The sequence below is a fragment of the Zonotrichia albicollis genome, chromosome 10, assembly GCF_047830755.1.
Source record: "Zonotrichia albicollis isolate bZonAlb1 chromosome 10, bZonAlb1.hap1, whole genome shotgun sequence".
NCBI lineage: Eukaryota > Metazoa > Chordata > Aves > Passeriformes > Passerellidae > Zonotrichia > Zonotrichia albicollis.
In genome coordinates, this window is record NC_133828.1 from 27,953,435 (window position 1) to 27,981,117 (window position 27,683).

Here is a 27,683-nt window from a genome sequence, read left to right on the forward strand (position 1 = left end):
AATATGTCAGCTCATTAGATAGTTGCAATAGCTGTTGATCAGTACAACTGTAATATCTTCTTTGATTTTCTAGCTAAAGATCTACATCTTCCTTAATGAGGATATTGCTTAGACAGAAAATTAATTATTCAGAATTTTGATATAAATGGATCCCTCAATATTATATTAATTTAGATTTAAGTGTGTAGATGCAGAAAACTTTGGTTTCATTTTAAAATATAATAATTTTAAAGGCTCTGAAATAAGTGCTTTTTTTTTCTTGTTGTAATTAAAAATGTAAGCACCACATAACTGAAGCAGAAGGGCCTGTTCAATTAAGATTTACAGCTCTCTATTGCATGCTCAGAAATAAGACCCTCATCTTACCTTCAAACATCTAAATATTTGGTTTTGTCTTCTGATGTACAGGAATTCCTTCAAAATATAAGATCACAAAAAGTGCATAATTAGCACTGAATTCTCTGCATAAAGAACAGTACTCTAGAATTTTCACACTATAATGCCTGTTCCTCATGGTAGATCTGCTGCACAGCCATTAAGTTATTCTAGCATTATATAGATAAGCAATTAAAAATGAAACTTGTGTTATCTGAGATTTTTCAATTGTGGTTTTGATGAACAACATGAAAACAGGAAAAGTGAAAGAAAAGTTTTCTATTCCTTACATTTTGCTGACCCTTATCCTTATTTGTAGCTTTTCTGCTAAATATCAAAAGATCTGGCATAATAGAGGATGACAGGAAGCACATCTGACAAAACTCTCTTAAGTCTTGTTGAATAAAACATTTGGTGGAAATGGTTCTTGGCACCATCAGGTTAACATTGGAAGTGTAATGGCTTTAAAGCAAGCCTAAACACTCCTTGATAAATGACAGTTCCAGATTTTAACATGAGCATTACAGATGCTGCTGAAGATATCAAAAGGAAAGTGCCCAGCAGTTGCCTGGTGCACTTGCTCATGACAATACTGTTTGTGTTGTGTCAGAAAATCATCAACGTTGGTGATCTAACACTGATGATGCTGCCAATTTCTACATTATGAGAAGTAGAAGCCTTGATCATTTTGTCAGTCATGTAGCCAAGGTTCTTGGCTTTCTCTTCTCTACCAAAAGTTCCCCTTTCAGATTTCTCTAGTGTAGTTGGAGGGACCAGCCTATAAAAGTTATTTTATTTTGCTTACTTGTTTTCAATAATAACAGTGCTAAATACTATATAGATTTTGGAAGATATAATCCTGGACAGAATCCAAACTACACTAGATTGGACCTAGATGGTCTTTAGGGTGTCTTCTAACCCAAAAAACTCTTATGTTTCTATGTTGAAGACTAATATAAGAGTAAATTCCAGGCAATTATTTGGACTTAGCTGCACATGTTTCCCACACAGAGGTTTAGCATCCAGTTTGGAAAACCACAGGCATGGTATGTGCTGAAGCTGACTGCTGCTATGAACTAGTCACTGTGTTTGCATGAGTTTTGTGGCATTCTCCAGCTCCCCCAAAGCCAAAGCACCAGGGAACATTGTGTCCTTCCACCTCTGATGCTAGCGGAAGTGCCTGTTCGTTATGGGCAATTATGAATGCAGAATTCTTTTTTATTGCTATACCTAGACACTTAAAATGAAAGACTCCTAATATGGTCTCCTTGGCACTGGTAAGGTCAGGAAGCATTCAAGGAGGATCAGAGTCACTGGAATGAGAATGATGGTCTTGTCACTTATTTTACATTTCTCTTGGAAAAGCTATCTTTCTGGGAATTATTGTACCTCCACTTATCAAACAGGAATATCAGTAAAACTTGGAGATTTGAATGTGTATTTCAAAGATTTATACTTAAAAATGTAAAATCAAGTTAATTGAGCAATCCTGACCAAAATTCTTTTATTTGGTTTCTTGATAACAGAGCTTGGAGATAAAATGAATAGAACATTGCTCAAGTTGATAGATACAGTTTTAGATTTAGAATTCTTTTAAAGCATCAAAAGAAAATAGCTCATTTAGCTCTTAAATGCTCTGATATCAGTCATTTATTTAAAAGTAGGAGTATTTCTTATTCGGAGACAGTTATGGCCTCATCCTTATTAGACACAACTCTCATTGGTATCATCCTGAACTTTGCTTCTCTGACTACTATGGGTTCAAATGAGACCACTGACATTTTCAGGAGGCTCAGTGTTACAGCACTTCTGCTTTGCTAGATCTTCCCTGCCACTCTTTTCTTGTGGCAGACCACTTGTCCAGTTTCTAAAAATCTATTGGCTTTTTTTTTAAGAGGAAAAAAAATAGAGAGGGGAAAAAAAATCTGTATCAAAGGAAATGAATATTTGTGTCTCAGGGAATTCTTCATTTTGGCAGTTCCTTGAAAAACTTCAATAATACAAAACCTGAGATAGAGTCTTGGTAGACTGTTGTGTATAAATATCTGTATTTTGACCCAATCTGTTTCAAGTGAGTCCATTAACAAGAACATAATGTATTTGATTTTTACATTGGTATAAAACAGCAATCAAATTAGCCTAGGTGCTGAGTGTATTTAAACTGTAGTTTTTTCTTCCAGTAGGTTATATGGTGAAGTAATTTTTCCAGAGATCCCTCTTCCTGCCTTCTAACAGCATTCTGGTTCTGGCTACTATTGCAATTAGGAAGTTCTTAGAGGAGAAAGTGTGAGAATTCAGTTTTATCTAGCATCATCATTTCATGTAAGAAGAATATGGAAAAGAAATTCCTCAGTACTCTTGGATACAAACAATGTACTCAATAGATACTTTTTAAATGATACATTCTAGTTTTCTGTGTAGGACACCCTCAATGTTTCAAGGATGATAATTAATTAGTTGTCTGTCAAGCTTGTCCCACAGGACCTAATCATCTCCGTTTTTGCTGATACTACTTTCTTCTCCAAAGGTGCTTTTTCTTTCAAATTTAATAAATGATTACCATAATTAAATTAAACATGGAGATTTGTTTGCAAGCTGCCCTTAGGCTGAAGTCTGTGGCTTCTTTTTCAGGCCTTGCTGGTACTGTGTACCTAAAATCACATCTGTTCTTTTGTCTGCTATATAAAATGATCTCACAAACACTACTACCTCTCTCTGCAAACTCAGGAGTACTTAGAAAATACACTAATTAGTTTCCATTATCCTTCTAATTTGCATATCTTCCTCTCTACTTATAGTTTTATGTAATTTGCTTTGCTGGGCTTTGGTTTTTTTCATTATGCTGTGAGCTTTTAAGTTCGGGGATATAACTTAATAGGATCTGATTTAATAAGATGCCGGCAGGTAGAACAGGATATAAATAGTTGAAATAATTGTTCATAAATACTTTTAATGCAAATATATCTCCAGTACTCGCTGTAGAGCATTTTATTTCAAATTTTCTATTTTGATCTAAAGGTTCCCTTTGTATTAGACTCTTGCTCATCCAGCCCTGTGAAGTTAGGCACTGAAAGTTCTGCTGCTGCCAGGGGGTCAAGGGGAGATGTCACCAGCTAAAAATCTGAGTGGTTTTAATTGCTTTGTGCTACTAATTTGGTGACCTGCCACATAGGACAGGTGTAATAGGGTATTTATTCCATATTTCCTAGCTTCCAGGTATCCTTGTCAGGTCTAAACAGAGCCCTGAATTTTTTGTCATCAAGTTTTGGGTTAGAATCTCAAACTTAAGCTACTTTGAAGCAAATAATTTTGTGAACTTTATGAAGATGATTAAAGAGAAAAGAAGTTCTATCATCTCCAGACCATTAATGACAGACCAGGTAACATCTTCCATCCTAGAAATGAGGTTAAGCACTTTGAAAGCCAAGGCATATCAACAGAAGTGAAATTGAGATTTTTCAGAGCAGGCTATCCAATCATCTCACATTGCAAGTGAATCACTCTGATTTTTATAATGTGGAATGTTTTTAGAGTGCTATTGCACACTTCATATCCTCCTGAAGCATAAGCCAGCATAGGCCTGCTACAGAAATGGCCCTATTAGGAACAGCTGAACAAGTGACAACTCTGCACACAGACTGCCAAATGAAGTAGTACAAATTCTGTGAGTAGCTGTGCTATTTAAGCCTTTCTGTTTTGTGAGATACACTTCTCTGATGATGCTCATGTTGTTATTCCAATCATAGATTACATCCAATCACTCTAGGATTTTAAAGTTAGTCTGGGAAAATATCAGAAAATGTAATTTATCAGGCATTTTCAGTCAGCTGTAGTGATTGAATTGACATGCATCTCCTTCTAAAATTTTTTGGATCACTTTTGAAATTTGGTCATTAATTTGGGAAGAGCAATGCTGAGCCATTCTACGCTCTAACCACAATTGTGCTGGTGATGCTTGCTATCTTTGTCAAAGGAGGATAGAACAATATTTATCTTCCCAAAATTGGAGACCCACTTAAATTACAACCAGTTTTTGCACCTCAAACCAATCAGATCTATAGCAAAATTCAATGAGCAGTCCTCACTAAATATCTCAGGCTACTAAGGCACTGGGTACTTGGCTTTTTAAAACCTTCTGATTGAAAAAAATGACATTTCAGCATAAAACATTATTTAAATCCAGGCTTGAGATGTTACTTCTCATGTTTTTAAAGTTTTCATATTTTAAAAATCTTCCTATTCATGGCCAGGTAATTTTGCAGAATGTAGTGAAAGGAGGATATGGCTAACTTGCCAGTAAAAAAAGTGTCATTGCTTTCAGGATATAAAATTGTGCTGCAAAATTGGAGACTTGTGGAAGCTGTGGCATCTGTTTAGTGTTGCTCAGATGGATCTGGTCTTCTGTTTCTACTTTGTGGCCAGCCACAGCCATGTGGTTCCAGCACAGATGATGGACATGGAAAGCTGATTTGCTTTAGCCAGTTGAGGTTGTGTCTGCAAGCTGACTTGTCCTTACTGTGACCTGCTTTATTCTTCTCAATTCTGTCTAAGGAAAATGGGTCTGAATTCCGCATATATTCTCTAAAGCACTTTGAATGTTTGTTTCACAATGTCATTGGAGCCTTACTGGAGCTGTTTTTAATCCTTTGCAAACATGGTTTAGTAGAAAGCATAGAGAAGAGAACAAAGTAATCCAATCTCCATGAGGATTTGCATCAGTGATGTAGGATAAGCAAAGGACACATCCCCCAGAACTGTAGATCCCCAATTACAGGACTTGCCTTGTGCATGCTGGAGCAGCAGAAGCTTTCAAGTCTGCAGCTGCTCTCTACACCACTGCTGTTGGCTCACAGGGCAGGAGTTGTGTTTGCTTTGAGCCTCTCCTAAAGTCTGATTCCCAAAGGGGTCTTCACCCTGCAGTGTCTGAGACGTGGTGGGTGGAGCAGCTACTTCCTTGCTTCTCCTCACTGTCAGGCTGTGCCCATGTTGGGAAGCACCAGTAAATGGATGTGTGTGGGGAAGGCAGAGGGATGTTCTCTTTAAGTGTCTTTCAGTTTTCCCAGCACTGAAGCCTGACAGAGACTTCATTACTTATAATGATTGTAATTTTCTGTTGCTGAGCTATAATGCAAAATGCCTGTGTGGATATTTTTATACACTTAAACTATTGTCTGGCAGTTGGGGACTTTATAAAGATGCAACTTGTGAATTCTGGGTGGTTTTATGAAGCCATTGTATCATGACTGCTTTGATATGCATGTGACCCATGATAAGCTGGAGAGGCAGAACAGGACTGAGGGCTGGATGAGGAGGAGGTGAAGTGGCTGCTGAGCATGTTCATCAGGACTTGGGTATGGGGATGTGAAAATTCTACCTCCAAAGGTTGCCTGAAGAGACTGGAGCTGTTATATCTAGTCACTGGAGTTACAACAAGCCTAAATTTTACTCATTATTTAATATTCTAATGTTTGCCTTGAAACACTGTTTTATTGGTTAATTTCATTGCATGCCTTTGTGTTCTCTCCATATAGATAATATTTCCAAGAAAAGTTGTAAGATTTCCTTTTCCATTCCCTGATTTAAATTAAACAGGAGAACCTTAATGTGCTGTAGCCATCTTTTTACTTTGCAGCACGCTGCTATGGTAGCGTTAATATTTTTCTATGAACTTGTTAGTTTTGTTCAGTAGCAAATTAAAATGCTAACAAATGAAAAACACTAAAGCAGAACTCGTAACACATCACATGTTACTGCTGCTCCTTTGAATTTATTTTGTTGTTCCAATGTAGCAGGATCAGCTTTGCCTTTCACTCCAAAATGTGATCACATTGTAAACAGCACATGCAGCGTTCTGTGTACATCCTGTAATTGCACTTAGGTTTGACTTGTTCTTGTGCTCTTTGTTTCACTGAAGTCAATGAGGTTATGTGGTTCAATGAGAGCAAAATGTACTCCTTTCATTTAGACTAAAATGGCAAGTTACAGCTGTGAGTGCTTCTGGGAACATAGTGAAAGTCACAATAAAACTTAAATATAATTTATGCATTGATCTGAAATAGGAAACTTTGAGTGCTCAGGAATGTTACAGAAAATTGGAGTGACTAGTGTTGAATGTTGGTCCTGTTTCTTCATTGCATTTTCACCACATCTATACAGCTCATTACAGAAATTGAGAGCTAGTACTGCTTCTTACAAAACAAGAAAGCAGTTTTTGTCTAGTGACTTTAAAAAAAAGTGTTGGGCTCACTCTTTACCAGAAATAATTTTTTAAAAAAGTAATTGGAGGGGATAAAATATTTTTGTAAGGTTCTTTTCTTTTTGAATGCAGATACAGACTGAAATTAATACCATTCCATAATAAAACACCAGAACAGTGACTTACTTAATCTTCATCATTATTTTAAATCTGAATGAAGAGGGGCTGTGATTTGCACAAGTCAAAACATGCTCATCTGCATCAGATGTGCAACCAAGACTTGGCTTTTTCCTATCTCAGCTTTTTCTGCTCATACTATGGTATTTTCTGCTTTGACACATTGAATAAAATGGAAGATTAAAACTTCAAATTCTAACACCCAATCTAAGTGTGAAAAATCACCTACATGTAAGTTTTAAAGACCAGATTGTAGGATATCTACTAGCTTTTTTGTCTGGAAGTACAAAGCACTGGCAGCATTTGTGATTTACCAGGCACTGCAAAGAAGAGGCTGGTTTCTTAAACACACTACAGCACTTGTCTGTCCCAGGCCAGAGCTGGTTCTTGGTCCACTGCTGAATTTTCCAGTTAGTGGGAGAGATGCTGCATCCTCTGTGGGGACAGTGAAGTCAGTGTCCTGATGATGACATGAGGAATGCTTAGGCCGCCTCTGGAAAGCAGTGCTTGGTATGATGGCACAGGTAATGCTCTGGGGCATCTGTGAGGGAAGTGGTGCAGCAAGGATTTTGTGTAGATCTCAGAAATCTGGGGAGTTTGGTTTGAGGTATAACTTATGGCAAATGGAACTGAGATATGAACTGGTGATGTGTGAAAAGTTACAGGGATGAATATTGATTCTCAATAGAAAGACAGGATTATCTCCTTTTTAAAATGTGTTTAGCTTTATGTAGAAAAAAATAATCTAGTTCTAAATATCAGTGTAATATTTCTGCAGTAGTGAATATTGCACATAGAAAAAACTGGACAGATAAACTGCACTGACTCCCCTCTACATAAGTAACTACTATTAATACCACAGTGCAGGATCTCACAGTCAGCAGTGGATGGGTGTGTAGCACTGACCTGGTTTTGCATGTGCAAAAGTGGAACATAGCACCCTTTGGGTGCAGTTGCTTTTCCTGCACTCTCAGAAGCTGTGTGGAGCTTTCTGGATGCATCGTAGGGATCTATAGTTTTATACAGGCAACTTAGTTCCTTTTGAAAAGTCATAGAGCAAATAAAAGCCCCAAGCTGTGGCTCTGCTGTTCACTTCATAGAGGCTGTATGTAGGCTGGTTAAATGGATGAAAGGAAAACATAGCTTGGCCACAAGAAAAATAAGTTCTCTAATTGATTGGGTCAAGAGGACCTCAGCAACCCCTGCTTGGATGAAAATGGATTGTCATTTACAGCAGAGACAGGAAATCTGACCTAACACAGCTAACACAAATCAGGAGCTTCAGAGATTCAAGCTAAAACTAAAGTTAGAGGTAAATATGAATAGCTGAAGCTGTGGAGGGCCAAACTTGGTATGCTCTGAGGCCATATTCATTCCCAAGCTGATAGATAGGCCAAACCACTATTGTTATACTTTCTATGAAGAGCAACTTTCTTAGGAAACTGTGCTCAATAACAGAGTCTCTCACTGTGCTTTTTAGCTGATCTCTCCCCCTAGATGACAAATCTGGCAGGCAGATAGGTAAAGTCAGGGTCCTGAATTGATTTGTTGGCAATTTTAAATTGAAATTAATATGAATGGGTGAGGACAGGTGAAGAAACAACAATAAAACCAGCCACAATTTCCTGTACAGTGGAAATTGAAATAATGGTTTAAAGTTAGTTTTAAAGGAATGCTCTTGTATTCTTTCATCTGCATTTTGCATAGGAAACTGAACAATATATTCTTTATGCAGTAAGAACAACCTGGAGTACTGTTGATAATAGAAGCAAAAATCTAAAATCAGCTACTATGCCCATAATACCAAGTATTGAAGCCTTTTATGTGTCTCCTTCCCATTGTAATGTTTATATCTTTTTCCACAAGTGTTCAGGTTCAAACCTCCCCAGCAGGATTCTCCTGGCAGGCAGAAATTGATGCAGCTGCCTCTTGCAGAAGCTCACAAACATCTTGTATTGGTCATGGGGCTGTGGCAGGTGAACAGGGTGGTTTTGTATGATGAGTTATAGGATGGCCTGGTGGGAGGAGCACCGCCAGCTGGAACGAAGGAGCGCAAAGAGCTTTCACGTGCTCAGGAGGTGGGGCAGGGAGCCCGGCCCAGCCGGGGGTGCTGTGGCTGCAGGGCAGCCCGAGCTGTGTCTGGGAGGTGAGTGCTGTGCACAGCTTGGGCAGCAGTGCAGGGCAGGGAACAAGCAGCTGCACTGACACCAGCTTGGGGGCTGCACAACTACAGAAGAGCAAAGGATTAGCTCACTTGTATTAATTATCTATACATGTTGGTGTGGGACAATAGAAGTCACTAAACCCATGGGTTTAGTGACTATATATAGTCATATATAGTGACCTATATAACGTACTTGTATGTCTGTGTAGCAGTGAGAGAGCTTTCTGTAACTATGTAAATACTGATGGTTTCCTATGGCTGAATGATGTGACCCTTTATTTTGAACTTTGAAATGGATTTTTTTTTTCCTAACTAGAATATTAATGAGCCTACAGGAAATGCTTGCTTTTCAGAAAGTCTGTGATTTTTTTTTTTACAACAGTTGTCTCTGAATTAATTGGCAGAAACTGATCTTGACCTCGTTTTCCAGACCTTGGAAAAAATGAATCTGAAGCAGTTGACAGCTACATAAAAATGACAGTTTTGCACAATAACTTATTAATTAATTTTCCTACTCGGAGATGACTGTCCTTGTACACAAGGGTTATTAGTATTTTTGTTATCATCATTTTCCATTTAGCCAATATAAACATGCTATTAGTGTTCTATACACTGCTCTAGTCACATGAAACTTATTTTGGTTTTGTGAAGCTGTTAATTATTTTTTCTACACAAGTTTTTAGTGGGCCTGCAGGAAAGAATGGTTCTGGTTTTGATTTATTTTGAAGTAAGATTCCTGAGGGCTGGATTCAGTAATACAATCTATTTGTCTTAAGCACTGCAAAGGCTCCTGGCAAAGCTCTAAAAATCAATTTTTTGAGAGACAGAGAGAAAATGTATAGCTGTGCAGTGGTTTTAGCAGTCCAGAAATGTGAGGGGTTTTCTTTTTTTAACCAGTCTTTAAATGCTTATAGATTTGTTTGTTTTAATAGGATTAGAATCAAATATTTAAGTTGCAGAATATAGACCCTGTAGGCAGAAAAAAGTGGACATAATTTATAAAAGCAAATAAGATCTATTAAGGAGTTCAAAATAAAATCTTATTAAAGCACATTGATTAGAGTGTAAGATCTCTCCTACAGAACTGGACATAAAACCAGAACTAGAGTGTGATTTTAATTGCAAATAATTTAATGCTGTAGTTCCGTTTTGACTAAATACAAAATATGAGTGGCCTGCCTGTCAAAAAGTGAACTTGGAAGCAAATTCTGGGATAATTTGAAAGGCTGGTGGCCCACCACACATGCTGAGATGGGGGGAAAAGAGATATTTTGGTCTTGATGGTGTTGCCTTGAGTTGAGGTGTGTCCCCAGTGCAGAGCTGCTGGCAGTAAAAGCTCAGCTGGTGGCTGGGACAGAGCAACCTCTGCAGCCTCCCAGGTGTGTGAGAGGTGAGGCTCTGCCCGGGCCTGCTGCCCTCTGCAGCCCTGCCAGGCTCCTCCAGGGACAAGGAAGGCGCTGGGCCCTTCTTGGGGGCTCAGCCAAGAGCTGCTGCACAAGTGGCCTTGCTTGGTCACCAGCACAGTGAGAGCCTCATCTCACAGGGTTAAATCAAATGATAGAGGTTGATAAAGCAAGTCACTCTGTGAAATGGTTTCCAGATTTCTGATGCAAGTTTGGGAGTGCAGATGAGGTTCAGGGTCCTTGGAGTTATTCAGCCCTTTCTGTAGGGAGAGAAGCTGTGGTGTGAGACAGGTTGATTGTAGATTTAAGTGATTACTTACTGACTGTAGTAATTCTGGAAAAAAAAAGGTGAAAGATTTATGGATAATGTTATACAAAACAGAAGGAAGGAACTCAAGTATGATTCTGACCTGCAATACAGCAGGGGATCCAAAAGATTGTTTTGCTTTGCTGCTGTGGGACGAACACTGGATGTGCAATATGTGTACTGGTAATATTTTACCTAAGTCCTTAAAATGTTAATATTGGAGTAGATTTGTTTGAACAGAATAGAGATCTGTTCAGTTCATTGAAAGACTTTGCAATATTCGCTTAGAACAAAGCTGAAAAAATAATTTAGTAGACTTTTTGTTAAATATGAGAGACCTAATCCATGCTTCAAAAATGCATTTGCATGGTTTGAGGGGACTTCTGGGACTGAAAGATGGTGAAAAAGAGGCTTAAAAGTAAAGAATTATACAGTGGTGAGACTTTAAAAAGACACCAAATTTAATCCTATAAGTCCTTGTAGGAGTTACAAGACCAGACTTCAGCTGATAAAGTTTTTGTTGCCCCATTAAAGTAATTCTTGTGTATTTATGGAGGATATCTGAAGGTTTCTTTTTTCAAATTGTATTCCTATTAAAAAAATCTCTGAATGGAAGTCTGTGATCAGGGATTTTCCTAAATACAGGTTATATGGCACTGCTGTCTTGTAGAGCTGCCCAGGGCTGAGGACAGGGGCTGGGCAGAGACAGTGCTGAAGAGAAGGTGAGGAGACAGACCTCAGTGCTATTTTAGGGCAGGGAAAATTCAGATTAATCTGAAGTGATGATGCACCATCCTCAGCCCATGAATTTCCTGCAGGAAAGCATCCTTCCCTTTTTTCCCCCCACCTTCTCAGCTTGTCAGCCCTGGCACAGGGAGTCTGGTGGGACATGGGATGGAGTGAGAGGCCTGGGCTGTGCCCCGGCCCGAGGGGCTCTGCTTGGCACGGTGTGACAAACAAACAATCCCACCTTGGGCTTGGGCTGGGGGTGTGTGCTGGGCACTGCCCTAATGCCTCAAGAGCCTGTGACCACTTGGAGCTGGTTGGAAAGGCTGTGTTGCTGTGGCCACATTCTGGAAATGGAGCTCTGTGGCTTTTTGTTTTATGAACTTCATAACTGGTAGAGATGGAGCAACTCCATGAATGAGATGAAACTGGAACTTTTAAGATCAAAAATAAACCAGTTCAGGCACTGACTTGCTGCACGGACTTCATAACTAAGGATAGGCACTTTTGCTTCCATATCACATTTTGTTTAAAGAGAGATAGGTGCCATGTAAAAGTTGATATTTAGCAATATATTATTTGCTAAATTATTAATGAGTTTGCTCCTGTTATCTTGTTAATTTTGAGGCACTATTAACAAATTTCCTTTTTAGGAGTAGTGACTACTTTTAAAGTTATAAAGATTTGTTAGCCACAGCAATACATAGAATTACATATAAATGCTAAAAACTGGTATTTTCATTTGCCTAAAAATTATTAAAGTGAAATTCCTGGATATGTATCATCCTAGTTCCTAAAACTTGTGGAATGAATAATTCATCTGAATAATGTAGTCTTTTTTTTTCTGTTGGTGCAATATCAATATTTAGGTCATGATTTCTTAACTGTTCATTTTTATTTGCCAAAATGTCTTTTGAGTTTTTACCTCAAAGAAGAACTGTAATTTAAAAAAAAATTGTGCAGCGCTAATTAATTGTGCCTGTTTGGATAAGCAAAAGAGTAGTTCTTTATTTTAATCACTGGATAAATTTGTGTTGTTTGTGTGTCTGAATTTACCACTTTATTTTTATGTATTCTCATTTGGAGCTGTGCTGGCTATTGTGGATGCATCTATAGGTGTCTTTGCTTGTGGGATTCTACCCTGTGGTTTTTAAACCAATGAATTTTAAAAATTTCTGATTCTTGCATAAATATTTCATTAAATATTTATTCACTGTGCAAAAATTTGAGGTTAACTTTTTTCCTTATCCACTCATGTAGATTTGCTTATGCATGTTCTGCCTGTCTCACTTGGAGCTATGGGACACAATGGTCACTGATGTCCTACTTTTTCTGTGAACATCACCTAAAGGACGTGGTGAGGAGAAGGACATTTGACTGGCAAAACACCTTTCAGGTCCTCAGGCACCACTTCAGATGGGAAAGTCTAAAGCATCAGGTGAGTCTGAATGAATGACTGTTTTACTATCAGATATATATATATCACAATTAGGGAGCTAAGAACAAATGCAACTGTTTCCTGGGCAATGAGGCATGAGATGAAAGGCTGATGTCCAAATGTAAGAATCCAGTTAGCGAGTGACTTATGTCTGTGGTATAAAATCAAAATGCTCCTATTTCAGTTACATGTTCCAGCACTGTGTAGGTTCCTCTCCTTGTAAACTACAGAAGAATTTTTTCTGAGAAGTTAAGTGTGTATCTGGAATAATAATAGGTGGTGTTATAAAGAAATGGCGTGTGAGAAATAGTGCACAAGTGGTGCTTTCTTCCACTTCATGTTTTCCACACTGAATGCTGTACACCAGGGCCTTTAGTGGTGTAAGTTATTAGGGATACTGATTGCAGTTTCATAGCTTCTTATAAGTTTGGGGATGAGCCAAATCAGTAGTTACACATTGGGTAGGAGAGGCATGTTCTTGAGAGGATGCTTGCAGTATCAGACTGCTGCATTTTGCAATGGTAATCAGTTCTCCACAGTCTAATAGTGCTTTGGACCTTCCCGTGATGTTTTTCATAAACCTAAAGTAAATAGAGGGGAAATTGTACTGTTCCTTTGTGATCTATTCCTTGAGGAGTGAACCTATGAAACTTAGAGATTACTTTATGAGAGGAATGTGGTCATGTTAAAGACTTGAGATTTCGGTGGGGGAAGGACTTGAAGGTTATAGACTAATTTAGATAGAGGCTTATTTCACAGATCATTTATTTGGAAGATTGGGATTTTACAAAAGGAGTCTGGGGAAGTACATTAATTTCTTTGAAGTGACTAAAGTGTATGGTTTTATGATCTCACTTTATTGGGTAATGCACCTTTCTGATTTCCTTTCAACAGCTCCCCAGAATGTGTTTACAACTTATAGGATCATGCTTAAGCTCAGTGCCTAAACATGCATGTTCATTGCCTGCATGAAATAATAAATGATAATGGAAGAAGAATATTGAGCTGTTAGTTGTAGGGATTACAAACCTCTTATCTGATGACCAAGGATAAATACGACTGATGGAAGATAACTGAATTCACACATCTGTTTATCCTCACAGGAGCACTGGGCATAGATCAAGACAAATATACATGCAGAGAGGGGAAAATGGAGGACATATGCTGGCCCTTCAAACAATGTGGAGAATGTGCATTTAAAGATGCTTACATGTAGGTCTGTAAAGTTGACCTAAACACCAAATAAAAAAAGTCAACCAGATGTGACCCTGTATGCCTCATAAATGAATATAATGAATATTCCTAATGAATACCTATACTCCCTAATGAATAACTGCTTTTATTGCTTTGCATACAGTGCCTTGCTAAATGTGATTATGGAGATCTTAAATCCACATTGGTTTAGGGTAAGGCAAGAACTCTGTTTAAAATCAGCAGGCAAACACATCCATGTTAATAGAACCTACATCATCTAGGTGTGGCCTTGGGGTTTTTATTATCATGGTTGACTTCATCCTAAATTGTATAATTGAAATATTCCTATATTACTTATTAGAAGGGGCTTTGAATGAAGCAGTTGAGAAACTTGGGTGAGAAAATAGAACAATTTCACTCTTTCATTGTTCTTTATGCTTAGTGATGCTTGGTTCATGCTCACCCACTATCACTGTTTGTAGTACTTTGCTCTGTTCTCATCTTGTCATGACATCTGCTCTGTCTGTGTCGTGGATTTCAGTACAGCGTCATGTTTCCTGATGCTGTCAAAGTCTCTTTTTAAAAAAAATACAGTTCAGAAGGTAGCAAATGTGAGAGTTAATCATAGTCCTTTATGTGAGTTTTGCTTTGCTAGATTTTCTGGTTTTATTCCATGAAACAACTTCATTAGAGAGCATGTAGTTACTGTGATCTATCCTGATACTGTTTGCTGTTTAACAGTATTGATGCAAAAATTTACAGTGAATGAGAACCCTCCTGAAAGTCTTCAGTGTCATTATTAGTCACCACAGTACCATTGGCTCTATAGTGCTGCCAGACTAAACTCCATTTTTGTTTTCTGGTCCTTTCCTGCTGCAGTTGCATTTTTGGAAATTAGGACCACTGAACTTTCTAAGGAAAATGTAGGATTTCATGCTAAATTTTACCTTACTTCTACTCTTGCTGTTATAATTTAGGAAAATATACTCAAGAGATTGAGAAGGTGATTCAGATAAGGCATCAAATGGAAATGAAAACCAAAAATTTTGGCTCTGAACTTATGGCTGAGGTTATTGAACCTCCTAGGTGGACCCTGTTCTATTGGTGGTACTACTTGTACTGTTCACTATGGCTTATGGAAAAGCATAATACAGAGAATGACCTGACCTTTTTTTTTTAACTCTTTCCTGCTTTATACCTGGTACTTCATTCTTTCAAATCCCTTCTGCTTAAACTTCAATTTTTAAAATTCCCAGTAGATAATTTTTTTCCTGCTAATTAATTTACCAAAAATAGATTGAGTTTGTCTTTGGATATAAACTGCATGAATCCTTGTCTACACAGAACAATTAATAAACTTGTCTGTAAAAGGAAGATGGGTGCAAACTAAAGATGGAGGAGGGAGCAAAAAGTTATAGGGAAGAGAGAGGAGAGACCTTCTTGAATTTAACCATCCCAAGTATGGAATATTTACAATATTCTCTGTTCAAGAGATTCAGTTCATTATTCCAAAATGCCTGGTATTTTAATATCTATGGTGGAGTTAATGTTCTTAATTTCCTAAGATTTCTGCTGTTTCTTGAGATGCAGGGAAAAAAATAAATGCATTTTAAGATTCATATTTTCTTCATTTATTGAATAAATCATCCTGACAGGAGAGGAAATAGCTATCTCCCTGCTGTGGATATAAAGGATACAATCATCTTTCTGCTGAACCTCTAGATCTCATGCATGTTATTATAATAGACTTTGTTACTGCTGAGACATGAAATAAAGCTTTCACCAAAAGTTTATTTGAAATGCACTAGTTTTTGAAGCCTAAAGTAAGTGTTAAAGTAATGAAATGTTTTATATTCAGCTCTAACACTGGACAGTCATGGCAAAAAGGAAATATTGCTGCATTCAGCCAGGTATTTTGTAATTCATATTACTTATGCTAGTCAGGGAGAATAAGACATGCAGAGATAGCATAGAGATGTCTGATTTTCCTAGAATTTTGTTTCTTGGTGGGGTTTGTGAAAAATGTGATGAAGATTTATTATTAATATTGCAAGCTTTATTAATATTGCACCTTGTTCATTGTTCAGTTAAATATAAATTGTGAAGCTCTGATTCATTTCAGCTTTGTTGTAACGTAGGGCCAGATTCCACACTGCAGAAAGGGAACATCCTTCTGCTATACCTGACTGTATCACTTGAGAAGTCCTTAATGTCAAAGTAGCTTCTATAAATAGTAATATAGTAGTGTGAACAGATGGGAAATGTCTGCTCTTCCCTGGAAGTTGACAGTAATTTCTTTCATTTATTGAGATATTTTCCACTTCTTTAGAGAGGTGTGCCTCTATGCAGTCTGCTTGGCATCTAAAGGGTGTGATACTGGACAGTTGTAAATAAACCTTTGGTTTAAGGGAAGGCATTAGGCAGACTGAGAAGTCACTCCTGTTGGACTGTCTGCTACATAAAAACAGAATTAATGCAGACTTGAGTAGCTGGACTGGTGACAACATAACTTATGAAAAATAAAATATGAGCATTTCATTTTATGGGACTCTTACAACTGGATGTGCAAAGAGTACTGGGTAATGACAGTGCCTGGAGGGGCGAGAACCTTGTAAGGGTTGGAGATTCAGTGCAGCCATCATTTGTATGACTTAGATTTTATTAAAACCAGCAGGTATTTTACCACTCATATTCACTGCACTATCCCTGGTGGTATAAAAGCTCTCAGAAAAGTACAGAGCATTTGTCAAATCTCACCATAAATTGTACGTTTCTGTAAGCTTGTTGCTGCACATAGTTTCTTTAGAATTTCAGTCATCCATATCAAACCAAAGCATGTTATCAAACCTTTGGTCAAATGAGTATGCAGTGATGCACAAAGCATGTATTTTAGATTCCGGATTGTCAGGAGATTATGTAGGCTTACATGGACTAATATGAAAGTAAGCTCTTGCACATCTGTCCAGAAACTAATGTTATTTTTAAGTAACACTTCAGTATTCTTGTATGTTTTTTGCAATGCCTTTTATGTAAATATCTGCTGTTGCAGATAGTCACAATGCAGTTTTTAGATGAGTGTAGCCACTGACTACTAGCAAGTGTGAAAAGAGTTGTGTAAATCAGGTCTATTAGGATAAACACAGGTTACAGTACTAGAAGTATTATGTTAAAGGAAGTACAAGTTTAAGATTTGACATGCCATTGTTCCTGGAAATGTCTAATTTATGTAGAAATAAATTAAAGAGACAAAAAAAAGTCCATCCAAAAAGCCAAGGAAAACAAGGAAGAATAGTCCTAAATGCCTAGGTCCTGTGAGGGTGAGCTGATTTGTTACACGATACATCTAAATAAATTTAAAAATGTCTTGATAAATTCTCCTTTTCCAAGGAACTCAGAGGATTCTTCAGTCTCAGCTTCAGTTGCACTCCTGGCTTTGAGACACAGGTACAGTAAAGGGGTGTAGTCAGCTGCCAAACAAGACAGGCTCAGTCTATTGCTGTGCAGTGTGGCATCCCTGATTGCCATCACCAGGCTCATTCACTGAATTCAGCACTTCACAGTGGTGGTCATGGTCTGTCTCAGACTGGCAACATGGGACACACTGCACCAGAGGAAAGCTGCAGGTCTTGAATCTGTCCTGTTTGAGGCTTTCCAATTAAGGTATTCATCTGATCCTTTCTATTGTAAATATAAAAGAAATAAATAGTCCTGAAAGTAAAAATTAGAGCTCCCTGTTCTTAGATGACAGAGCTCATGGGCTACAAAACTCCTTCCCTCTTTGTTTCATATCCATAAATCTCTCTGTGGAGTGCAAGTGTTTTAACTGGCCAGGTGGGCACTGGGATATCATGAGGTATTGGAGACAGGCCTGGATTTAGGGTGTCTCTAATGCATTTCACTTTGGAAAAGCAAAAGTATGTTTCTGGACCAAACTGAATTCCCAGGCGGATGTGCTGGATGAGCCAGTGGGGCAGGGCAGGCCTGGCTGAGTGTGGCCGAGCCAGGCCCTGTGGTGCGCTTGGGAGCCGCTCCCTCACTTGGCTCCTTCAGGGCAGGAGCCGCAAGGCTGCAGCTCGTGGTGTGAGGAGCAGCAAAGGTGCTGAGTAGGACCAGAGGGAGAGCAGCTTGTGAGAGCCACTGAAGTGGAGCTGGCTGCTGCCCCATGCTGGGTTTGCTGGCTCTGGGCTGAACATCTGAAGTTAGGCCTGCTGTTAGGTATTGAAGATTTTCTCTTAGTGGCTGAACCAAAACCCTGCTTGTTAGCACACACCCAGACCAGGCTTTCTCGGGGCAGACACAGCTTTATTTCAAAAGAATCCGCATAGGTGCTCTCAAGCTGGTCTCACCAGAGGTCTTTATTAACAAGTGAACTGAACCCTTGGTAAGCAGGGTCTGTCAGAAATAATAATCAGAGAAATGGAGATAGCTGCTGCTTTAATAAATATTATCTTCCAGTGAAACATTTCCTAGAAGCTAAAACAAGAATAGATTTTAGGAGATATTAATTGTGCTGTAAGGTTTCCGGCTGATTTGGTTTATGGCCTCTGCTCTTCTCTATCTACAAAATGTAGGTGGTCTTACATCATTCAGTGGTTCATTGATGCTCATATCATTAATAATTCTCAGCTGCTCCTGGGGAAAGTTGCACAGTAGGATAAATCTTATATGTGTTGCTGCACTGTTTGTCAATAGGGAATTCCAGGCTTTTTAAAAAAAGTATTTCTCTATTAAAAAGATGATTGGTCAGGAGTACTGATTTTATGATGATGTATGCTAGATGAAAAGCTTTAGAATAGCTAGAGATGTACGTAAGTTACGTGCTGTTACCCAGTTTTTCTTGGTTTTTTTTTCCCCCTTGTAATTTCTGGATGGATCTCTTTCTTTGGCAGGCTCCCAGAACAGCAAGTAACTAGGCTGTTGGACATATGCTGTTAAAACTGATTGTCCGTGGCAGTGTTCAAACAATTTATATATTCCCTAAAACTGATTTTTAAAAGGTCTTTTTGTTCACTCTCTATCTTAAATGCTAGTTTCAACAAGCATTGCTGAGGTTTTGATTTACTGTTATGAGTGAGGTTTTAAACGTGCTGGTGCTTTCACAGCAAGATGAAAAATACTGTTGTCTTATTTTTTTCCAACCCTGCCTGCGATTTCAGGCACAAAAGGCAGATTGTGCTTTTCCTCTACAAAGGCTTCTCTGAAATTCCCAATGATATTTAGGTGTGGATTAATATTTTGCTGATTATTTTTAGGCTAAGTGTTACTAAATACCAAGTGTGACCATGTTGCAAGTCTTATTCAGAGACTATTCATTCTTATCTGTAGAAGTATGTCAGTCCATAACTTCATTACAGTAAAATAATCAGCAGTTATATACCTGAATGGGATTATAAAATACTAAGAATCTATGAATGCTACAGCTTTGTTAGTAATAGGATTACTAAAATTCTGAGGGTTCTGTAGAATTGTTCTATAGAAAATATCAGAGGTGACAAATTTGGGGAATGCTGAATCAGTGCTGAAATATTTGCACTAGGAGAATGCCAAACTAAGTTTACAAATATTGTGTTCATTAAGAATAAAAATATATGGGTATATATTCAGATTGGGTAATATAGAAAGATAATACTATTAATCAGCCAATAATGCCTCTTCCACCCATTTTTCCAGACCTTTGAATTGTGGTCCATCCTGTAATATGAGTTAGACACTCTTGATCAGCTACCCTGTAACCTTACCATGCCTTTGTCATGTTTGCTAAGTCAGCGAAGAGTCTTTTTCAAATACCTGCTGCTTCCTTTGACAGAGAAGCAAATGCCTTTGTGGTTCAGGGGTGCAGGTTTTTGAGTAATGAAATTTCTAATCTGTGTGCATTTAGGCAAACGTGATGACTGATAAACGTGGGAAATACACAAGAATTATAGCCCACTGAGAAGCCTAAACATCCAGTCACTTGTGTTGGTGCCTTTTGCTTAATTGCTTAATTATTCTAAATGCTGTGTTGCTCCTGAAATACACAGTGAAAGTGAAGGCCTTAGTGGTTTAAATTTTTATAGAAAGGATGTATTATGGCTGGTTCTTAGCACTTCAACTGACATAATCCTCTCATGCAGTGGGCAAAGTTTGATCCTTGGAACCGCTGATTTGCATGGCCTACTTATGCACTAACATGTAGCTAGAGGTACAATAGATGCACTATGGAATGACTTTATAATGACAGTATAAAACTCCAGGTACCCTATTTTGACAAACAGAACTTTCAAATTAATACCTTGGTACTACATACAGAATGAAAAGAAAGACCTTTTCTCTAATAGTATGTACAAAACCTGCTATTTTGACTGCTAGCATTTGCAGTAAAATGAAACCTAATGTTGACATAGCTCTGAAGTAAAAGAAAAGATGATTATATCATTGCAGGTATTGACTAGTGTGCATTTAAATGACTTGTAGATTACATTCCTATGAATGTATTCTACAACAATTCTAATTGGTTTATGTTCCTTTAGGTTGAAAAAGAAATTTCCTTTCATCACTATTCCTAGTCTGTTTGCAAACAATAGAAATATGCCTAAATGTGAAAAAATTAAATCTTTCCAGTAAACATGACCACACATCTGCCAGAAGCTGCCCTAGGGTAGGACATACATTATGGTTAGCCACAACATTATCAAGTGTTTCTAATCAATACTTTTGTTCTGAGTCACTGTTCCATTAGTGATTTTTGTGATATTAACTCAACTTTTTGGGTCAAGGTGCCTATGGAGACTTTAAAGTTTCAACACCTTTCTGAGCAATTAATAATCTATTTGTGCAAATCAGGAGTTTTGGCTGTATGGAGACATGAAGTAGTATTGCAAGTTTGAAATTAGAAAGTAGTGAACCAAAATTTTTATATCCAGGTAATCAGGCAAGTCAAGACAGATGAAAAATGTTAAATACTCCCCATTCCTAATCTCACTGTTCACAAAAGTGTCTCAGCACTACCTTCAGCATCTTCAGTCACCGTAATGGGAAATGTTTTCCTTCATTGGCTATCATGTCCTGATGCAATTTTAATTCTATAGTTGTAGTCAGTCCCTTTAAAACTAATGTGTCAGATTCTGTTTTCTTCAGAATTATTAGACCTGGGATATGTGCTTAAGCCATTTCCATATAATGGTAAGAAGGGCTTATGGAGTCTGAGGTACTTGATAGCTTCAGTGCTTGGAATAGGGATGGAAACAACATAATTCTCACAGCAAACTGGGAATAAGCAATGTTTGTGCATGGCATATTGCTTAATTATTAATTAAAGGGATCTTGAAACTGAGGGTATTATTGGTGAGTGGTAATGCCCATCCTTGGCTACTGTACAGTGTTTGCTGCCTGGGTGGGAGTTTGAAGCAGGATTCTCCATGGGCAATGCTGTGAGTTTGTCATTGTTCTGCCCTTTGGTTATTTCATCCAGAGATGCTGTGATAAACTGTGCGTTCAGAATGGCACCAGATGTAACAAGAATTAAAATGGAATTGTCAAACTTTTTTTTTTAAAAATAGACACTTCAATTTCCTGGAACATTTGTTGATACTCTAGGGGAGGATATATCTTCTGATAGTATTTCATCAAGTTTGCTCTGTAAGTGTAATGTAATTTATTCTTGTGTTTCAGGATCATTGTCTTGCACTGTCCAAACCACTTAGGCTTTAGCCTTCATCTTTGAGCTTACATAGTAGGAGACATTAAGAGCATTGATAAGGTTCATTTCATACCTGTCATGGAATATTGATAAGTTATGGTCTTGTCCCTTTGCAATGCACAGGAAGTTATGGAATGAACTAAAGATCCAAGTTCTGTTAGACCATTTTTGTGCTAGCTTTACTGAAATAAAAATAACCATTTGCATAGAATTAAACATTCAGTTGGACTTTTATCCATAAAACTGAAAAGGTTCAAGGATGTACAGTTATTACTACATCTAAAATGTGTCTTTAGTGTCAGTGTTGAATTGCTTCAAATTCTTTTGTTTTTTCTGGAATTTTTCTTTAAATAGGATTTTTATTATGTGTGTAAGGAAATATTAGATTTTCCATGTGTTTGGCTTTTGAAATATTTACTGGTGGTAATAAAAATGCTCATTTGCTGAAAAGTAACAGCAGCTATAGTCCTGTGCAATAATTTCACCATGGTATTTGATTCAAGATGAAGTAAAAAGCAAATTAGTCATGTGTCCAATTTTTTCTTCCATTACTTTACTTCAGATGCTTTATCATATATTGCCAGTGCATGTTCTCCTAAGTGAAAGCAGTTAGTAGTTCAACATATCTTAGCCTGAGGATATTCATCTGGGTGTGATGGATACACAACACACCTGTAAGGAATGTCAGCTAGTTTATATCTGAGCTGATGCATAGTTGAATTCTTATCTTTCTTTAGTGTCACTTTACTTGGGCCAAAATAATTTTGTATGGAAACTGTTTTACAGCTTCTGTGGAATGAACTTGTGCTTTTGATTTGTTTCCAAATAAGGTGGTCTGGGTTAGTAACTGTGAAAGCTGCCTTTAACTGGCACATTTTATGGTCCCTTTGTCAAGATTGAAGAGATAAGGAAAGCAAATTCTCAGGGAACTACTAAACATGCAGAGTTTTTTAGATTACTGGTGGGAGATGAAGTGGGTAAGTTTGATCCTCATGATGTAGTGTCTGTTCTGTAAACAAAGAAAATGTCTCATCCACAATGTTTGTTTGGACATTTTCCCCAAAAGATGTTTTCATTTATGAAAACCTCAGAAATTTGAATGTATTTTGTGCCTTGGCAACCAGAAGATGTGCAGGCACTGTCAGAGAAATGCTGATCCTACATTTCACTATCCTGTCTTTAATGCAGAGGATGCAGTTATGCTGTGATGTATCTTTTACAGAGATATCAGGGTACATTTTACAACATGGGAAGAAGAAATAAAAGATTCAGCAGGACAGGAACTTATGTTAGTAGCCAAAACAATAAAACCTGTCCTAGAAGTGCCACTTTGGAGCAGCAGTAAATCTAACAAAGACATATAACTACTGTTGATCAGTTTTTACATGAATAGATAGGCATATAGGATAGTCCCTTCTAAGGTGAAGAATGGGGAAAAGGGGCAATACTTAATGACTGCTGCTGGCTGACAAAATGCTGTATGTAAATGAATAGAAAGGAGTAATCACTGTTTAATGTGTTGCTAGGGTTGTTTTTTAAATTTTTTTACAATTTCATCTCATCTGTTTCTGAAATTTGTTCAAAATATGGAACCTTTAGAAATCCACTTGTAAGTGGTGTGTATACTTATCCTATTATTCATTAAAAGGATTGAGTGTACCTCTTGTTTAAAGCTTTGAAAATGTACCCTCTAGATACTAAGCCTCGTTTCATTTTTTCTTTTTCTCTTTTTTTTTTTTTTTGCAAATTGATTGTCAAAGTCATCCATATATATGCAATGAAATTATAATGTATGAACAGAGATGGCCTTATGCTGTCAACACTGCTCTGGCCACACAGACTGCTGTGAAGAAAACTGGCTGTGTCCCAGCCCAAACCTGAACAGTGTCTGAAAGCAAGGGACAAAGCCAAGAGACAAAGAGTTAATCCAAAATAGGTTGCAGTACTGGCCTGACCAGAAAAGATCAAAAGCTACCAAGCAGTTGTGTGTTACCTATGAGTGCTTTGGCGCAACAAGGAAAGGAACAGACTGGCCATTAGCGTGGTGTATTTCAGTGTGCCACCAGTGGTTATCATGGATGAATACGCAGCCTTGACTCTGCTGAGAACTGGGCCTATCTATGGTTCTGTCTTGGACATTTCTACAGTTCTCCTATAAGAGCATTCAGTGGTTGTTTTGCAAGTATGGATATCAGCATCCTCTGAACTTCAATAAATCAAGGAAATATATTTTTTTTTCTAGATCTGACACTTGAGTGAAGTGAAATGTCACCTCTTTGCTCCGCAGTGGAGGCATCCCCATTTCATTGAGCTGAAGATCAATGAATGTTGTTTGCCTACCAAGCTGAAGAGCAATTTCATGCCAGACCTGTGACCCTCTGCAGAGAGCTGACCCTCCCTATATACATACATAATTGCAATTTTAGTGTATCTCCTCAAGTTGCCATCATGAAACTGTAATGGGTTTATTCTTTAATACCTTGATTAAAATAGATTACTCAGTAGCATGGAGACCAGGCACAGCCAAGGCTGCCATGTCTTTTGCCATGCTTGTGGCATCTGGACTGCTGTTTATAACTTTGAGAATGTACAGAATGACCTACTGATAATGTTGAATGTGATGGTGCAGAAGTTGAAAAGGGAGAAAAAGACTTATCCCTCTGATGACTAATAAATCCTATTTAACCTTTCCAATTTATTTTCCTATCTTTCAAAAGGTTATGTAAATGCATTGTCAGCATTTCCATTTTTTTCTTGGAATCCATGCAAGTAGCTGGTTTGTTGCATCTCTTGCCTTGAGAGTTCTCCTCTTTTTCTTTGCCAGGTTCTCCAAGTCATCATTCACCCAAGTTGCTTGATGTGATTACTGTTCTGTTCTCGCCTCCAAGATGCCATTTAGTTTGAACTTGAACATGGAATTTTCCTTTTTGTAATGTAAGTTAAGGTTATTTCAGTTTATTTCCTTCTTGCTACGCCCCCCTCCAAGGTTTGTATGTTTTTGAAATCAGCCTTCTGGAAGAACATGAAACACCACAGACAATCGCTGTGTGATGAAGTTATTTGTCAGTGAACTATAATTCTGAAGTGTAGTTTTTAGTTAATTAAATACTATAAAAATACCAAAAACTGCTACAAGCCCTGCTATTTTGAGATCAAGTTCCATGTCTTTGAGTCTCAGTTTTTGAAATTATGCAGATTTTCTGCATTAGCAATAAAGTTTAAAACCAAGAATGAATGAAAAGCACGTTCTGATCAGTTAACCAAGGAAAGCTGAAATCTGGTAGTTTAGCAGCTGTCTACAAATCAAAAGTCATAGAATAAATTTTCAGGTTGTGGTCTCATAGTGTTGAGTAATTTGAAATTAAATAATTGCTGCTGTAACTATTTAAATGAATTTTCTGTGATCTAATTTTAAAGCTTTAGCTTTAAATGATCATCTGCATTCCTCCTTTACCATGCCCAGTGCATCCACTTAGACTTAGTTACATAATTAATTTTGCCCTTGCTTTAAGGTAGACTGATGTGATAGTGCTGTTGCACTGAATCAGGAAGTAAGGACTAAGAATGAGTGATTTGTTTGAAACTCACGTAAATGCTATTTAGGTTAAAGACCAGCTGGTGTGAAATCGGTCTCTGAAGGCCTACACTAGGACTGACCTAGGCTGCAAGTGCCTCTTGCTGCCATTTAGGACTCTCTGTATTTGTGCAAATATTCCGCACTTCAGGGTAGCGGTTTATGGCAAACAGAACACATGCACTGGGTTATTTATTCCATCCTAGGCTCTGCTTTGTTGCACATTGTTACATGTTCAGTTGCTTCGGTTTATTTTTGTCGCAGAAAATGTATATGCCGAACTGAAGTGGTTTAGAGTAGTCCCTTTAAAGGTAAAGGGTAGGGGGAAGGGATAATGCTTGCTGCTGGCTGGCAACATGGTGTATGTAAATTAATGTATTCTGCTTTTTCTGTGGACAGATGGTATTTTAGGACAATCCTGAAGGTATTTCTTCCCATTATGATTTTTGTAAAGCAGCACAACAAATTGTCACTTTGTACACTGTTCTAATGGAACACGGTTTTTGGCCGCTGAGTTGCTGTGCAGCACTAAGTGTGAATTATAGCTCAGTGCTGTATCCTGGTGAATCAGTGTTTACAAGTGTCTGCAATAATACAGATCAGATTTCTGAGTGACCCTGCCTGTGAAGAATAATAATTTCAAGCATCTTAATCTCCCTTCCTTTAGCACAGGTGTCTAAAAATAAAGGCCATGGTTGTGCTTAATTTTGTGAAATCCAGTATGCAACTTTTAACTTGGCTGACTTCCTTGGGTCCATCCAACCACCTCTTCCTCCCAGCTTGCAAAGAAAATATTTTTCCTGACTCACATCTGTTGCAGTCCTTCTAAGGGTTCTTTCCAGCTCTGAGTGGCTGAAGGGTCTAATATTTTGTCCTTTGCCAGCCTTCTTTTGCTGATATATAGAGAGTTGCTATTTGCTCTGAGAAACAGCTTGTTATGCACTTCTGCAGTGACTCTGGGGAACATTACTGTCCAAATAGAGGAGCTGAGGTACACTTTGAAACTGAGGAGCTTTAACACCACCTTGGCAGGATTGATTCAGCATATTTGAAATTTCAATCTCACTGCTGACCCCTATATTGCATGAGTTTTGGGGTCTGAACTTTAGCCTTGGATTAGACTTGTTTCTGAAATTATATTTATAGCAGGAGAAGAAAGCAGGAGAATAAAATTATGTTAAAAGAAACCTTATATAAAATTCCTGGGAAGGAACGGATTAGGTTGCCAAGTACTCCCTAAGCCTCTGGTTTTTCAATTATGAATAAGAAAGCAATATGAGCAGCACCTGACTTGCTGATCTGTCTTCACTTAAAAGTCAGAGCTCAGGCATTAATTTAGAGGTCTGAATGCTTTTTTTCACTAGAGCCTTTACGATTCTACCATTCACAGTTAATATTGGTACTCTGCAAGGCAGGTAATTTTACTAGAGAAAGCATACATCAAGGCTCATTCTGCTTTTAATGCAATTAGTGGAAGTTTTACTGTTGCTTGTAAAAGGAGAAATATTAGACCAAAAAGATCTATGTGTTAAATATGAATCTGGATGATACAGATGTAGTCACACCATTTTGGGTATATTTAAAAAAGGTCGCCTTTTTCTAGGGCATTGTCTTGGTTTCTGGCTCTCCATAATTAGTTTCTATTTATGGAAGAGATTGAGATAAGTAGCATGCAGATGTCTAAAAGATAAATGTTTTTGCATGTGTTTTCTTGCTTTATCTTTATGCAAATGCTTAATTATTAATGCTTTTTAAAGACCACAGGAGGTATACAGACTTAATTTTTTTTTCTGTATGGTTAGTAGCAGCAGCAGTTTATTTCTTTGCTTTTATTTGCAAGTATTTCAAACTCTGCCTCAGAAAGGAAGAATTGACTTTTATGTATTTAAATACACATAAAGATTAAAAGAATTGCAATCCTCATTTTTCAGTCACCTACATCATGATAATGGATCCGCAATATGAAATTTCTACCAAGTGCTATTACCATAATTTTTTTCTATTTTTCAACTTAGAAAAACATTTCCAACTTACATTCTTAACATATATTTTCAAGTTTCCTGATAATATAACCACTTCTGTATCTCAAGAGGTTATGTAGTTTATTGCTTTTGATTCAAAAAAAAAAAATCTTTCAGGCAGTTGTGCTACTGAATTTTTAGTAAAATAATGTATGGCATTAAAAAAAAATTAGAAATACAGTTACTACCACCTAGATCAGTATTGTGTTTAAATGTCTTCCTATGCACTGTATTCTGTATGCTAGTATTGAGTATTCTATTCTGTATAAATTCAGTATCAGTTAAAAGAGCTTTGTAGTACAAATCAAATGTAACTATTCCCTTTTAATGTGATGCCAATAGTGAAGTGGTAAATGCATAAACCGAAGTATTTAAGGCATGTAGGTATTCAAGGTGCCATGTTAGTGTGGAAATGAAGGATACCATGAAC

At 37.6% G+C, this 27,683-nt stretch overlaps 1 protein-coding gene across 1 annotated transcript in view; it reads right to left on the reverse strand.

The window, feature by feature from the left end:
- The window catches only part of LOC141730413 (uncharacterized), a 169,062-nt gene that overhangs the window by 16,906 nt on the left and 124,473 nt on the right, over nt 1-27,683 (reverse strand). The window lies entirely within an intron of this gene.